At 44.0% G+C, this 15,381-nt stretch overlaps 1 protein-coding gene across 4 annotated transcripts in view; it reads left to right on the top strand.

Moving 5' to 3' along the window:
• Nucleotides 1–5,308: 5,308 nt before the first annotated feature.
• LOC134226456 (atypical protein kinase C) overlaps nt 5,309–15,381 on the top strand; it is a 576,984-nt gene continuing 566,911 nt past the window's right edge. The window contains exon 1 of one of the 4 annotated variants that reach the window (XM_062707234.1): nt 5,309–6,313. The gene's annotated coding sequence lies outside the window, so the exon portion shown is untranslated. The remainder of the gene's footprint in view (nt 6,314–15,381) is intronic. The other 3 variants (XM_062707233.1, XM_062707236.1, XM_062707235.1) reach the window with 3 other exon arrangements.

Raw genomic sequence — 15,381 nt, 5'->3', positions numbered from 1 at the left:
ACTAATATTTACAATAATAATTTGATAACCTAAATTGGAACTAGCGCCCTAATAGTCGTCTGGTCCGATTGTAAGCAACGGACCCCAAACCTTTCCTTACACTCAGCGAAGCGTTCTTGTAGAGTTTTAAAACCGGCCAGAAGCTCGTGTCCTGAGAGGAATGTTCATGATCATCCTCAGGAACTTGTTTTGAAATCGTTGGAGTTTTAGGGGGACGCCTGCGACGATGTTGTGCGCATTGGAACTCGCTCCGCGCGTTGTAGTGTGTACACCAGGCCATCATACCATACGTTGTTGAATGTCTTCTCGACATCTAGTAAGACCATGGCGGATGTTTTAGAGACAAACTTGTTCCGTCTGAGGACGTTGGTAACTCGGGTCAGTTGGTGAACGGTTGATCGACCGCGTCAGAAACCAAACTTTTCCTCGAGCAAGATGGCAGACTAAAGTATCCGGTGATGAATAGCTTTTTCGAATAGTTTCGATAATCCTGAGAGAAGGCTGATGGGACGATAACTTTTGGGGGAGGAGGGACCTTTCCCAGACTTCCGGATGGGGATGACTTTCGCTGACTTCCAGGACGATGGGAAGTAGCTGAGTCTGAACCTCTGATTAAAGATCAGCGAAAGGTGCTCAAAGAACGGATCACTCATGTGTTTGAGCTTGAGATTCAGAATACTATCGAAGCCTGGGGCCTTCATGTTCTTCGATGATTTGATATAGGCCGTCAATTCGCCAGCTGAGATCTCCAACTCCTCCGGTGAATGAAAGTCCGGTGAATGTTGTTTGCAAACTCGTTAACGGCTGCTTCGTGTGGACTGACGATGTTCTGTCCGAGATTGTGCGAACTGACGAAATGACGACCTATTTCAGCGACCTTCTCTGCAGGAGTTATCAAGCGATCTTTAGAGCCATTATTGTCTAGTGGGATCAAAGGTGGAATGGGCCGAGGCTTGGATTTTAGTATTTTGGTAATTTTTCAGAACGGCTTAGCACAGTCTGGGAGAACGCGGATCTTATTCGAGAAATCGTTATTTGTGAGGTCCAGGTTCTGTAGTGGTCCGAGCTGAGCTCCTGGAAGACGACCGGCTGGGAGACGTGATCGTGCATGTTCGTGATGAAGATGTCGAGCGTTGCATGGGCCCCGGACCGTGTCAACCGGGTAGGGCTGTCAGGGCTCAGGATGGTGTAGTGGCCCTCTAGTTCGTCGTTGGACCAGACGACTCCGTTCCGGTTTGAGACGGTGTTTCCCCACGATTGGTGCTTTGCGTTCAGGTCTCCGGCGATGATGAACTGCCCCTGCCGCCGAGTGAGCTTGACTATATCCCTTCGTAGCTCGGCCGACGTGCCATCGTCGACTTTGGCTTGTGTGGGACAGTAAGCCACGATGAAGTGACGACTCCGACGGAGGTGGTGACTTCCACTTCAACGGCTTCGATGAATTTGAGCTTGAAGTCCGGCAGCAGGCGGCAGGCGATGTTGCTTCGCAAGGCGATTGCCACTCCTCGGAGCTTGTTCGATCGAACCTCACCAGCCTAAAACCCGGAATTGTTGCACTTACCTCGGGCTTCAGGTGGGTTTCGGTGATGAAAGCCGCGTCAATCTCCTTCTCCTGAAGGAAATCGCTGAGCTCGACGATTTTGCTCTTGAGCGAGCAAGCGTTCCAATTTACCAGACCCAACCTAGTAGCCATTTTCAATGACGAAAAGGCCCAGAGTGTAGATCTGGTCGAACCGGGATTTGCAACTCTGAAGCCGATTCGCAAGTTGGCTGAATATTGGAGCCTGCTGCTCCGGGGTGTAGAGCGGAGCGGAATCCTCCGGGGGTAGAGCATGGTCATCTTGATGTCGGCGGAATCCACGAAGAGGGAGCGGGGGCCATTCGCTGGAGGATGGAGCCGGCGGTGCTGGAGTTTGATCCGACGCAGCTGCTGCTGCCAATCGCTTGTGCGGTTGTAACTGTGGGAGGACTGGAATCGCTTGACTGGGAGCCACAATGGCCGGATAGTTCACCTCGTTGACTACAGGAGCACGGTTCTTCTTCGGAAGGTTTCTGGTGGAAGCCTTCTTCCGGATTTCCAGGAACTCTCCTCGCTTTGGGCAGCCTTTTGTGGTGGCCCGATGTTTGTCGCCACAGTTGGCGCACTTGGGATCGGCCACCTCCATCTTGTCGCACTCGTCAATTGGGTGAGGTTCGCCACACTTGTTGCAGCGCGGCTTCATGCGGCAGTTTATGGTTCCGTGTCCGAAGTTGAAGTAGTTGGAGCACTGCGCAACATCGCGGTGCATTGGGCGATATCGTTCCCAGTCAACGACGGTATGGTTGACTATCTCAACCAGCTTCAGGTCCTCCAAGGTGGTGATGCTCCAGGTGGACCAGATAAAGCTGGTCTCGATACCTTTTCGTCTTGTCATGACGAGCAATTTAGTGCACCGCGACTGGCTTGAGTCCGCTGCATTCAGGCTCCTGGGTGAGCTCATTTTCCTCCATGTCATGGAGCCCTCGCAACAATGCTATGAGCGGCTTCGTGCCGGGGAGGTCATGAGTGTAGAAATCATATCTGTGGGGCTCGAGGAACTTCATGATTGACTTGTGATTGTCCGTGTTGGTGGGCATCACCTTAACGCCTTCACTGCAGAGCCGGAATGTGCAGTTTAAGCGTTTCGCGATCAATTCCCGGAGCTTTGGTCGCAGTTCCGGCGGGTCACCTCTGATGAAAACCATCGAGCACTTCTTCTTCCGCACTGGTTGAATTTGTGGCAGCTGCGACTGCTGCTTCTTGCGTTTCTTCGGTGGATTGCCGGTGTCGTCAAGTGGCAACGACGAGTACACGTTGCTCTGCAATAGTTGTTTGGAGGGGTTACCCGCGCCTCCAAGAGCAGTGCGCTTAGACACTTTTCCAGCGACCGAATCGGCCACCGAGTCTCCCATGACGGGTCCGGGAGAAAATAACGCCAACGCGACGAAGCGAAAACGTAACCAGCGAACGAACGAGAAAAAAACACTTGGAAAAAATGCGCGAGCAAAAACACGTTTGTACGTGCTGCTGTCTCGAACTGGAATTCTCTGAATGTCTATGAACGGAAAACTTCGAACAAAATGCTATTTTGTATTGAATACAGTAAGCAAATTATCTTCGCCTCTTTGTTTATTGTTATGGGGGCTAATATTATGTTTACCCTTAACGGTTAATGAAGAGGTGGGGCCAATAGGCCTACGTATCGGCATCATTAAGCAGTCTCAATATTGGCGTCTCGGCGTGATTACTTCTGAAAACTCATTCCGAAGGATTGCCGTTGTCAGCAAGTGAACCTTTCTCGGACTATTGTTTGGCAACTAGTGGTTGTAAAGGCGCATCTAGCATAAATCGGTGAGTGATAGAAAATGCAATGGCTATGATGGCGTCAGTAGCGGTGGTGATTGCTGCAGAAAATGTGTTCGTCGCAGTACCCTCTAAAGCCAATCAGCTGAAGAAAATTAAATTTTCTCGCAAGATTCTGATCTTTTATTTGTTGCTATTATTGATTGGAAATGCGCATGTTTTGTTCTTCTCAGAATCACAATTTCATACAATATAATGTTGATCTTATGTATGATTATTGCCTAAGAGGTCTTAATCCCACACGTATTTTGATTCTATGTTTGTCCTTTTCACTTTTTGTTTTCATTTGACTGTTGCTGTCATTTCAGTCGTTCAGTGTCTCGTACTTGACTCGACAAGTCGACAAGTCGAGTCAAGTACGAGACACTGAAGACGACCACACAGTTGTGGTCGAAATACGTATCTGCAAAGATAACGAAAATTAACTGGTGGAATTAAATGGAGAGTACTTAATTCGTCTTAGACGGTTGATTTTGATGTCTGTGCTTGTGATGAATGTACGGGATTGTTTGGTTTACCTACTTCTCAAATTTTTATCAAATATTGATAATAAATAGATGAAAATTAGTATTTTCAGGAATTTCAGAAAGTGTTGACTCTTCCTTGATCGAATGGTCCAAAAAATTGAAAATCCATCGAGAAACGAAGAAATATATAGAAAAGGACAAACGTAGTCCCACGTCAAAATAAAATAAACGCCTTTATAAATTAAGAAAAAATAGAGCACTACTTGAAACCTTTTAATCGTTAACAGTAATTAATGAACAAATGGAAATGAATGGAAGAATTTTATAATCTAATAATTGTATTGTTAGATTGATGTTTGAATTCAGTTTGATTATTGGAGAATACAATTTTGAATTGATTCTGATTCCGAGTCGATACGTTTACAATTGGGCCTTCCTTATCCTTCTTCCTTATTCCTGCAGTATAATGCGCGGCTACAAATCAAGAAGGATGCTGGGTTCGATTCCCGGTCCGGCCTTGGACACTTTCTCGACTTCTCTGAGCATAACAGTATCATCGTGTTAGCCTCATGATATACGAATGCAAAAATGGTAGAAATGGCTTAGAAACCTCATAGTTAACAAATGTGGAAGTGCTTAATAAATACTAAGCTGCAAGGCGGCAATGTCCCACCGGGGGTATGTAATGCCAATAAGAAGAAGACGTTTGCAATTTGATTTCAATTTGTATTCCATACTATTCTGATCCATGATTGTTATTTGATTTAGTAATTGAATGGAATTGATTGATTGAGTTGTTTGGTTTTCTTTCATTGCTTTACATTCATTCTAACAATCACGCTTTCAAACGAAATTACTCGTTCACGATTGCAACATTTTGGCAAACCATTTCAATGTCGAAATTATGCCTCATCAAATGTCACCTGCACCCACATTGATCCACCATCAAATCCCCCGCACCGCTCGTAAAACTTGATCCGCACCAGAATGGTCTCCATCGGTTTTCGCCAAGCTTTCGATGATGACCTGCAAAATGACCACCGGCCCCCCATCGCAGTGCTTCAGTAGAGTCAGCTATCAATCGCCGTGTTATCGCTCGTTCCTTTACTTCTGCTCCTTCTAAACGTTGGGCTGTCACATGCTTTGACAAATCCGCAGACCTGCCTCACGAATACACAACCACACAAACACGTGTATGTAAAGAAAGAGTCTGCGCTCTGCAGGACCGTCTCCGGAACTCCTGGGAGAGTTAGGACTTTGTGACGTAAAAGCAGCTGATGACAGTTTGCTGAAGCGTGTCCTGTCAGTCTGGATGGAACTAGGGCGCCTGCGCCCCATTCGGGGACCCCCTGACGGTCGGTTGCGGAACCCGATTTTGACAGTCTCCGCTACAACTGGGACTGGCCGTGCCCTTAGGAGAAGGCGAGAAGCTCTGTCAATTGACTCGTTGCATTCGCCCGGAGTGGAGGTCCGTTCACGTTCCGCACGATTCAGCCTAACATCCTGACCAACAACCACCACCAGTCCGACCCAAGGGAGGAGCTTTGATTGATCTGTGCCATCATCCTGTGTGCGTTTCGTGTGATTTCTTGTTGACGGAGACTAGGCACGTCGTCGGTCGTGGAGTGCTTGCGGTTTCCGAGGCGCGCGTGTCGCGAAAATTTCCCAATTTCCCGTAGTCTGTGCGACCTCGTTCGGTTGCCGTATTTCTGGGTGTCCTCCGCAGAGTGCTTTCTATTTTTCTGCCTATGAACAAAACCACCACCCATCCCTGATAGCGGAAGGCCAACCATCCAACCTACCAACCACCAGTCACTACAGTCAGTGTGTGGGAACCAGTGTCAAGGAAAATTCCAACAGAGTGAAGGATAATCCACATAGGTAGCGAGCGAAGGGAACCAGCAGGGGTGTGTGTGAGTCCGGCGCGGGAGTAGGGTGGGAGTGCAATTCAATGCTGCAGTGAGTACAAGTTTGCAGTCGTCGTCGTCAGAGTCAGTGTCGTCCCCCACCCTCAGCATTGAAAAATATTTTCTGCAGAGGAAAAATAGTGAGCCTATTAAGTGCGGTGTTGCTGACGGTCGGTGGTCCAATTCAGTTCCAATTCCGGTGCTTGGGCGGAAGGCAAATTGCGAAGCCGCAGCGCAGCAGGCAGTGAAGGGAAAGTGACGTGATTTTTCGCCACCACCGAAGTAGGCCTCTCTGTGTACGGGGAAAATCCGCGCGTGGCTTCGTTGGTGTGCGTGTGTGTATGTGCCAGTGCCTGTGTAGTGTGTAGAGAGTAGGCCTAACCTTCTCGCAATCTCGAGTTGGGCGGAATTGTGGATAGGCAGTCAGTCAGTGTGGCACTGGAAAATCGAAAAAGATTGTGCTGTGTTCTGGCACTGTGGAGGAGCTCCGCCACGGGACGAGTCTGAGTCAATAGGCGGACGGGGCGAGTGGAGCCAAATCCTAAGCTGAGCAGAATGTATGATCATTATTTTATGGCGTGGATGATGTTTTGTGTGGAAAATAAAATCATTTGACTACGGTGGAAATGCGGACACGAAGGACTCGAACGGCTGGAAACCAGAGAGATGAAGGGCAGAACTGTTTTACAGGAATGATATTGGATTGAATAATTCAGTGCGATGTGTATTGTTTTGGGTCATGGGATTGGTTCACAACAGACCGAAGTAATCGTAAGATTAGTGTTACATGGTTTTACTTGACCTGACTTGTCATTTTTGGGATGGCTCAAAGCTGCTTATCTAAGAAAGGGATTTGCATATTGAAATTCGGTCCATTAACTCGTTGGTGGTCAAAATGTATGCAAAGGAAAACATATTGTATTATCTTAACGTTGAATTGAACGTTTTCATTGACCAGTCATTACTTACTTATCTTTCAATAGTTTCTTGGATAAAAAACTTGGATTATTTCCTATCATTATTAGTTTTCACTTAAATTATCCTAGAACTAAATTTGTATATTTGGAGACTCAAAATTAAATTCTAGTATGATTTTTAAAAACGTCGTTTGTCCAAGTGAGAAACTCTCTTTAATTTCGCCCTTTTTCGCTAATATCTAGTCTATTGTCGTATAGAAGCGGGCTTGGTAGTCATATGGCTACTGCTTCTGCCTCATACGCAGGAGGTCGTGGGTTCAATCCCAGGTCCGTTCCATTCTCCTACTTTGAATCTTCCTCTATATTTCTCATGTTCTAGCAATCGCTAGAACTGGAAATGGACTTTCATACCGTTTCCATTTTTATTCCTATACCTTCAACTTGAGTATTCTAACCGTAATCTGCTAGAATTGGAAATGAACTATAGAGCTCGTTTCCTACATCCAATTAGAAATTCCATCAGTTACCTTCTCCTATCTATCACATTGGCAGCTCGTTAACCAAGACGAACCTCTGCTCTACAAAAACCTAACCCCAAAAGTCTAATAAATTCGGCATAAACTCGTAGCAAGTGCAGAGGTATATTCGGCTTACAGTGGGCGAGTGATTGCATCATCATTTCCTCTCTTTCCTACATTGACTTGCATTCTGACGTGGCAGGCGCCAGTATGACCTAACAAATGAGATCACCAGTACTTGTACATTGAAGATGTGTGCTAGTCCCAAGCAAACATCTATTGGTTCCCTGTGCAAGAACAGCTGATCTGGTCATAATGGAGTAGCAACTACGAGCAGTCAATCAAGCTCAAGCTCAAGCTCAAGCAATATCTAGTCTATTGTCGTATTTGTTGCAATATTTTCAGCACAGTACGCTAGACAAAGCTATTTTCTTCAGATCACTACTAAAAATCCGATGTAATTGTTAGTATAGCTATGTAATAATCAAAAGAGAAAGTAAACACAGAGATCCTCCCTTTTGAACATTTGATAATTTCGAGAATAAGACGACAAACTAATTCATAAACCACCGAAAAAGTGACTTGTTTTTTTAAAGTTTCGGCAAATAAAGGCTCGAATTATTCTAAAAATATGAAAAAAAAACTCGGAATCCATTACTACAGAAAAATAACAAATCGGAATGATTTTTTAATTTTATATTTCTTATAGTAAACAAATGTGTGAAGGAAAAACATTACTTTCGGAGCTTATATTTTTATAATGTTTTTCTAATATGAGCATTCAAAGCGCTTAATTAGGAGATGCTGTTAGATGTCTAAGAATATTACCACTTCTTTAAAAATTTAGGATAACGTACGTCATTTGAAATTGAAGGATTTCACCATCGAAATCGTATGTCACTTTCAAAATCAAAGGTTTTTTTAGAGCCAGATTAATTAAAAAAAATTCCACTTGGTAATAAGTGGACTTCGCTCTCGGAATGGGAGGAAACCACTCTCAAAATTAAGTTGCAGGATTCAGCTCATGGAATCGGAGCATTCTTCCCGAAATTTAAAGTTTCCACGTGGTATTAAAGATTTCCTGTAGGAATTTGACGAAAGAAAATTGTCGGAATCGGAGCACTCCTTCGAGAATCGAATGATTCAATTCGAAATAAGAAAATTCCTCACACAATAATTGTACGATTTCTCTCTGAATCGGGTGATTACGGAAAAGAAATTCTAATACAGTAATATCCCGATTTTATCACCCCCTGGTAAATTTTGGGGTGATAAAATGGGGCATGTGACAAAATCGAAAAAAAAAAATCAATTTTTCAATTTATTTCACAAATATGACTCAGTTTTTGACTTGGAAAGGCAAAATGCGTGAACAGTGCTCGTTATTTCTTGTCGAAAATGCTTACAGAATCCTTCACAGGTACTCAAAAGTTATTCATAATAAATCACAGGCGGTAAAAGTTATTTCATGAAAATCATTGTTGTTTGCGGTATAGTTTACGAAAATAAAAAGAACGACTAAAATTTTCAAATTTTTTGAGGGTGACAAAATCGGGGCGAAAACGTGATAAAATCGGGGGTAGGCAAAACACACCCATTTCGAGAGGGTTTCTCAAAATCGAACGATTCCGCTTCCAAAATTTGAAGATTCCATTTCCGAAACCGGAGGATTCTGCTTCCGAAATCGGAGGGTTCTTTTTCAGAAATCGGAGGATTCTGATTCCAGATTCAGAGGGATCTGCTTCTGGAATCAGAAGATTCCGAATCCGGAACGGGAGTATTTCACTTTAGGAATCGCAGAATTTTGCTCGCAGAATCGGAGGATTCCGCTTTCGGAATCGGAAGATTCCACTTTTGGAAGTGGAGGCTTCCACTTGAGGAATTTAGTTTCCGGAGTTGAAAGATTTTGCGATCAGAATTGAAGGATTCCGCTTTCAAATCGAAAGTTCCTTTTGTAGTCGGAGGATTCTGCTTTCGGAACTGGAGGAGTCTACTTTCATAATCGGAATATGTTGCATTCCGAATTGATGGAATCCACTTTCGGAATAGGAGGATTGTGCTACAGGAATTGGAAGGTTCTACACTCAGAATAAAAGGATTTCGCTTCCGGATTTGGGCGATTCCAAGTCGAAAATCGAAAGAGTCTGTCTCAGATTCGTAATATTCCGCTTTCGAAGTTCTTCTGGAATCGGAAGATTCAACTTTTGAGGTTTCGTTTCGGATTCGTCATATTCCGCAATCGAAACCGAAGGCTTCCGCTTCCAAAATTGGAAAATGCTATATTCGGAACTGGTGGATTTCGCTTTCGGAATTGAAGGATTCCGCTTCCAGAATTGTAGGATTCCACTTCCGGAATCGCAGAAATCGGAAGATCCCACACTCGGAATTCTGCTCCGGAATTTGAAGGTTTTGCACTCGAAGTCAGAGGATTCCACTTCCGAAATTTGAAGATTCTGCTTTCGGAATCGAAGGATCACACTTTTGCAATCAGAGGATTCCGTTTCAGAAATCGGAAAATTCTGCATTCGAAATAAGAAAGTTTCCCCTTCTGGAATAGGAGGATTTCATTCTTGAAATCGGAGGATGCTGCTTTTTTTGGAATTTTATGATTCCGCTAGCGGAATTTGGGATTCCTTTTCCGGAATCGCAGAAAACGCATGGTTCCGCTCACGGAATTGTAAGATTACGCTTCTGGAATCCGAAGGTTCTGCACTCGAAGTTAGAGGATCCCACTTTTGAAATCAGAAGATTCAGAGGATTCCGCTCCATAATCGGAATATTCTGCACTTGGAATTGGGGTATTCCGCTTCCGGAATCAGAGGATTCCGTTTCAGGATTAGGAATATTCTGCACTCGAAATTGAAGGATTTCACTTCCGAAATCCGAAGATTTTGGAATTGTAGGATTCCTCTTCCGGAATCGGAAGATTCTGCATTCGGAATAAGAGGTTTCCGCTTTTGGAATCGGAGGATTTAATTCTTGAAATCGGAGGATTCTGCTTTCGGATTTGTAGGATTCCGCGTTTGGAATCGGAGGATTACGTATCCAGAATCAGAAGGTTCTGTACTCGGAATCGGAGGATTTCGCTTTTCGAAACTGGGGGATTCCGCTTCCAGAATAGGAGGATTGCGCTTTCTGAATTGTGGGTTTACACTTACGGAATCGCAGAAATTGTATGATTCCGCTCTCGGAAATGTAGGATTCCCCTGCTGGAATCCGATTGTTTTGCACACGGAGTTAGAGGATTTCACTTCCGGAATTTCAATGTTTCACTTCCGGAATCGCAGGATCTAACTGTTGAAATAAGAAGATTCCGTTTTTGGAATCAGAGAATTCCGCTTCGGTACATGGAATTCCGCTCCCGGAATCAGAGGATTCCGCTTCAGGCTCAGGAATATTCTGCACTCGAAATCGAAGGATTCCACTTCTGAAATCTGCAGATTTTGGAATTGTAGGATTCCTTTTACAGAATCGGTAGATTCTGCATTTGGGACTGGTGGATTCCGCCTCCAGAAACGGAAGATTCTGCTTTCAGAATCGAAGGATTCCGCTTCCGCAATTATGGGATTCCACTTTCGGAATCGCATAAATTGCATGGTTCCGCTTTCGGAATCGCCGGATCCAACTTTCGAAATCAGAAGATTCCGTTTTCGGAATCAATGGATTCCCCTTCTAGAATCGGAAGATTCTGCACTTGGAATTGAAGTATTCCGCTGCCGGAATCAGAGGATTCCGCTTAAGGATTAAGAATAATCTGCACTCGGAATTGAAGGATTCCACTTCCGAAATCCGAAGACTTTGGAATTGTAGGATTCCTCTTCCGGAATCGGAGGATTCTGCACACACAATAAGAGGTTTCCGCTGTGGAATCGGAGGATTTAATTCTTCGGATTCGTAGGATTCCGCGTTTGAAACCGGACGATTACGCTTCCACACAGCTAACACAAAATCGCATATGATTGCGAATAAGTACACAAGGTGGAGGCGATATAGGCGCATGCCTCCATTTGACTGCATGCAAACTGTACGTATATGGCCTCTACTTTGTACATTCGCTATGATATACGATCTGGTGTTTGCTGGGCAGTATCAGAAGGTTCTGTACTCGGAATCGGAAGATTTCGCTTTAGATTCTGCATTCGGAACTGGTGGATTCCGTTTCCAGAATCGGAGGATTGCGCTTCCGGAAACGGAAGATTCTGCTTTCAGAATCGGAGGATTCCACTTCCGGAATCGCAAAAAATGTATGAATAGAAGTTAGAGGATTTCGCTTCCGGAATGAGGGTTCCGCTTCCGGAATCGCAGGATTCAACGTTTTAAATCAGAATATTCCGTTTTCGGAATCAGAGGATTCCGAGAGTGTCCGAAGGACACTTGGAATTGTGGTATTCTGCTTCAGGATTAGGAAGATTCTGCACTCGAAATTTAAGAATTCCGATTCTGAAATCCGAAGATTTTGGAATTGTAGGATTCCTCCTCCGGAATCAAAAGATCCCGCTTCAGAAATCAGAAGATTCTGCACTCGGATTTAAAGGATTCCGCTACCGACATCTGAGAATTCGGCACGCGGAATTGGAGGATTCCGTTCCCAAAATCGCTTCCGATTCCGATCCGGATTACGCTTCCGATATCAGAAGATTCTACACTCGGAATAAGAGTCCACTTCCGAAATCTGCCGGAGGAGTCTGCTTTCAGAAGAATCTGCTTCTGGATTCGGAAGATTCAACTTTTGAGGTCGGGGGATTCTGCATTCGGATCCGTCAGATTCCGCAATCGGAACCGGAGGCTTTCGCTTCCAAAATTGGAAGATTCTGCATTCGGAACTAGTGGATTTCGCTTCCGGAATTGGAGGATTCTGCTTCCAAAATCGCAGAAAGCGAAGAATTCCACACTCGGAATTTTGCTTCCGGAATTTGAAGGTTTTGCACTCGAAGTTAGAGGTTTCCGCTTCCGAAATTTGAAAATTTCGCTTTCGGAATCGGAGGATCCCATTTTTGAAATCAGAGGATTCCGTTTCAGAAATCGGAATATTCTGTATTCGGAATTGAAGGATTCTACTTCCGAAATCCGAAGATTTTGGAATTGTAAGATTCCTCTTCCGGAATCGGAAGATTCAGCATTCGGAATAAGAGGTTTCCGCTTCTGAAATAGGAGGATTACATTCTTGAAATCGGAGGATGCTGCTTCAGGATTCGTAAGATTCTGCGTTTGGAATCGAAGGATTGCGATTCCAGAATCAGAATCGATTGCGCTTCCGGAAACGGAAGATTCTGCTTTCAGAATCGGTAGATTCCGCTTCCGGAATTTTGAGATTCCACTTCCGGAATCGCAGAAATTGTATGATTCCGCTCTCGGAATTGTAGGATTCCGCTTCTGGAATCCGAAGGTTCTGCACTCGGAGTTAGAGGATTCCGCTTCCGGAATTTGAGGGTTCCACTTCCGGAATCGCAGGATCCAACTTTTGAAATCAGAAGATTCCGTTTTCGGAATCAGAGGATTCCGCTTCCAGAATCGGAAGATTCTGCACTTGGAATTAGGGTATTCCGCTTCCGGAATTAGAGGATTCCGTTTCAGGATTAGGAATGTTCTGCACTCGGAATTGAAGGCTTTCACTTCAGAAATCCGAAGATTTTGGAATTGTAGGATGTTTGTCCTCTTCTGGAATCGGAGATTTCTGCATTCGGAATAAAAGGTTTCCGCTTTGGAATCGGATCAGAAGGTTCTGTACTCGGAATCGGTTCTGCATTCGGAACTGGTGGATTCCGTTTCCAGAATCGGAGGATTGAGCTTCCGGAAACGGAAGATTCTGGTTTCAGAATCTGAGGATTCCGCTTCAGGAAATGTGGAATTCCACTTCCGGAATCGCAAAAATTGTATGAAGTTAGAGGATTTCGCTTCCGGAATTTGAGGGTTCAGCATTCCGGAATCGCAGGATCCAGCTTTTGATGTCAGAAGATTCCGTTTTCGGAATCAGAAGATTCCGAGAGTGTCGAGAGGGCACTTGGAATTGTGATATTCCGGAGGATTCCGCTCCCGAATCCCGAAAGATTCTGCATTCGGAATAAGAGAATTCCGCTTTCGGAATCGGAGAATTCTGCACTCAGAATTGGAAGATCGTCCCAAAAATCGGATTCCGTTTTGCAAACCGGAGGATTCCGCTTTCGGAATCAAAGGAATCCGTTTTTGGAATCAGATGATTTCTCTTCCAGAATCGGAAGATTCTGCACTTGGAATATCGCTTCCGGAATCGGATGATTCCACTACAGGAGTCGGCAGATTCTGGAAATGTAGGATTCCGCTTTTGGAATCAGAGGATTCCGCTTCCAGATTGGGAAGATTCTGCACTCGGAATTGGAGAATCCCGCATCCGGATTGAAGAATTCCGTTTTCGGAATCGGTGGAATCCGCTTTAAAAAACGGAGAAATCAGTTTTCGAAATCGAAGTGTTTCGCCTCCAGGATCCGCTACCGACATCCGAGTGTTCTGCACTCGGAATTGGAGGATTCCACTCCTAAAATCAGAGGATTACGATTCTGCACTCGGAATAAGAGGATTCCGCTTCCAAAATAGCAGAATACCGTCAACTGGGGGGAAGATGATAATTTTTAAGACAAAACATGCAATAACAATGTGTGCAGTGTTGGTAAAATCACTCATAAATCTCAATCAACGAGCCCTCCCGTGCGAACGAAATCGTCCACGATTTTAAAGGAATGCATCACGCTTGAATTTTTCATGCTAAAACGCATCATTTCACTCATTTGCCAAAAAATCATTTCGGTTAAAAAACGCATTTGAAATCAATTTGAGGGCAATTTTTTGCTTATACATGGAAGAGTGTCAAATATTTTATGCGACAAACGTCAATTTGCTGTTTTTAACGAAGGAGAACAAAAGAAAACCTACGATGATTCAAATGGATGATTCAACTCATCCATGAGTTTTAAGGTGCTGAGTTGGGTGCGTTTCAACTCACGCTTGATTTGAATCATCGATGAGTTTTGAGATTTTGAGTTTTTACCAACACTGAATGTGTGTTTACATTTTAAATCGAAACAAATATTTTCAAAACATGTACTGCTATACGTTGCAATAATCAACAACTTTAGTTTTCTGAAATGCGTTCGCATTTATTAAATTAAATTAAATTATCACACATTTTTTGAATAATCTGGTTTGGGGTGAAGTTGATCAAGACAGCTCTACTAAAACCATTATGACCTAGTAGTCAAAATACACTAGGTTATTTGTATGAATGTTGAATTTACTACGTAAAGAAGTCTAAGAAGTCAATATTTGATGCGAAAATAGCGTCATTTATGACTATTTCTCTTTTTCTTCCACAAAATACATTTTCATGATTATAATCGAAAAACTCGGATTTCTACCTAGCGGAAACATTACTTGAGCGGAGAATATTGTTGACTACCGTTTCATAAAAAAATTTAGCACTTTTGACTGACACATCAAATGATCATCTTCACCTCAATGATCATCTTCCCCCCAGTTGACGGTACTACTTTTAAAATCGAAGAATTTTGCCCTCGGATTCGTAGGATTCCGCTTTTGAAACCGAAGTATTCAGCTTTCGGAATCAAAGAATTCCATTTTCGGAATAAAAGGAATCAGAATCGGAATCCGAAATCGAAAAATTCTGCATTTGGAATCGGAGGATTCCGCTTCCGAAATCGGAAGGTTCGATCCGAAGATTCTGCACTCAGACTTGGAAGAATCCGCTTTCGAGATAGAAGGATTCCGCTTCTGGAATCAAAGGATTCCGTTTTCAGAAGCGGAGGATATCGTTTCTGAATTGAACATTCCGTTTTCGAAATTGGATGGTTCCGCTTCTGGAATCGCCGCTTTCTGAGTCGGAGGATCTCATCTCCGGAATCGGTGAATTCCGCTTCCGGAGTCAGGGCGTTCTGCGTCCAGTATCGGAAGATTCTGCTCCCATAATCGGGGGATTCCACTTCCGGAATTTGAGGAGTCCGCTTCCAGAATTTGCCGGAACCGAAGAATTCTGCATTCGGAATCGGAGAATTCCACTGACGATTTTGCTCTCGGAATTGCTGAAGTCCGCTTTTAGAATAGAGGAATCAGTGCATTCCGTTTTTGGAATCGGAGAATTCCGCTCTGTGAATCGGAATGTATTCCTCTGTCGATATGAGAGGATTCCGCTCTTGGAATTGG

The sequence above is a fragment of the Armigeres subalbatus genome, chromosome 3, assembly GCF_024139115.2.
Source record: "Armigeres subalbatus isolate Guangzhou_Male chromosome 3, GZ_Asu_2, whole genome shotgun sequence".
Taxonomy (NCBI): domain Eukaryota; kingdom Metazoa; phylum Arthropoda; class Insecta; order Diptera; family Culicidae; genus Armigeres; species Armigeres subalbatus.
The sequence above is the reverse complement of the archived record's forward strand: the minus strand, read 5'-3'. Positions and strand labels throughout refer to the sequence as shown.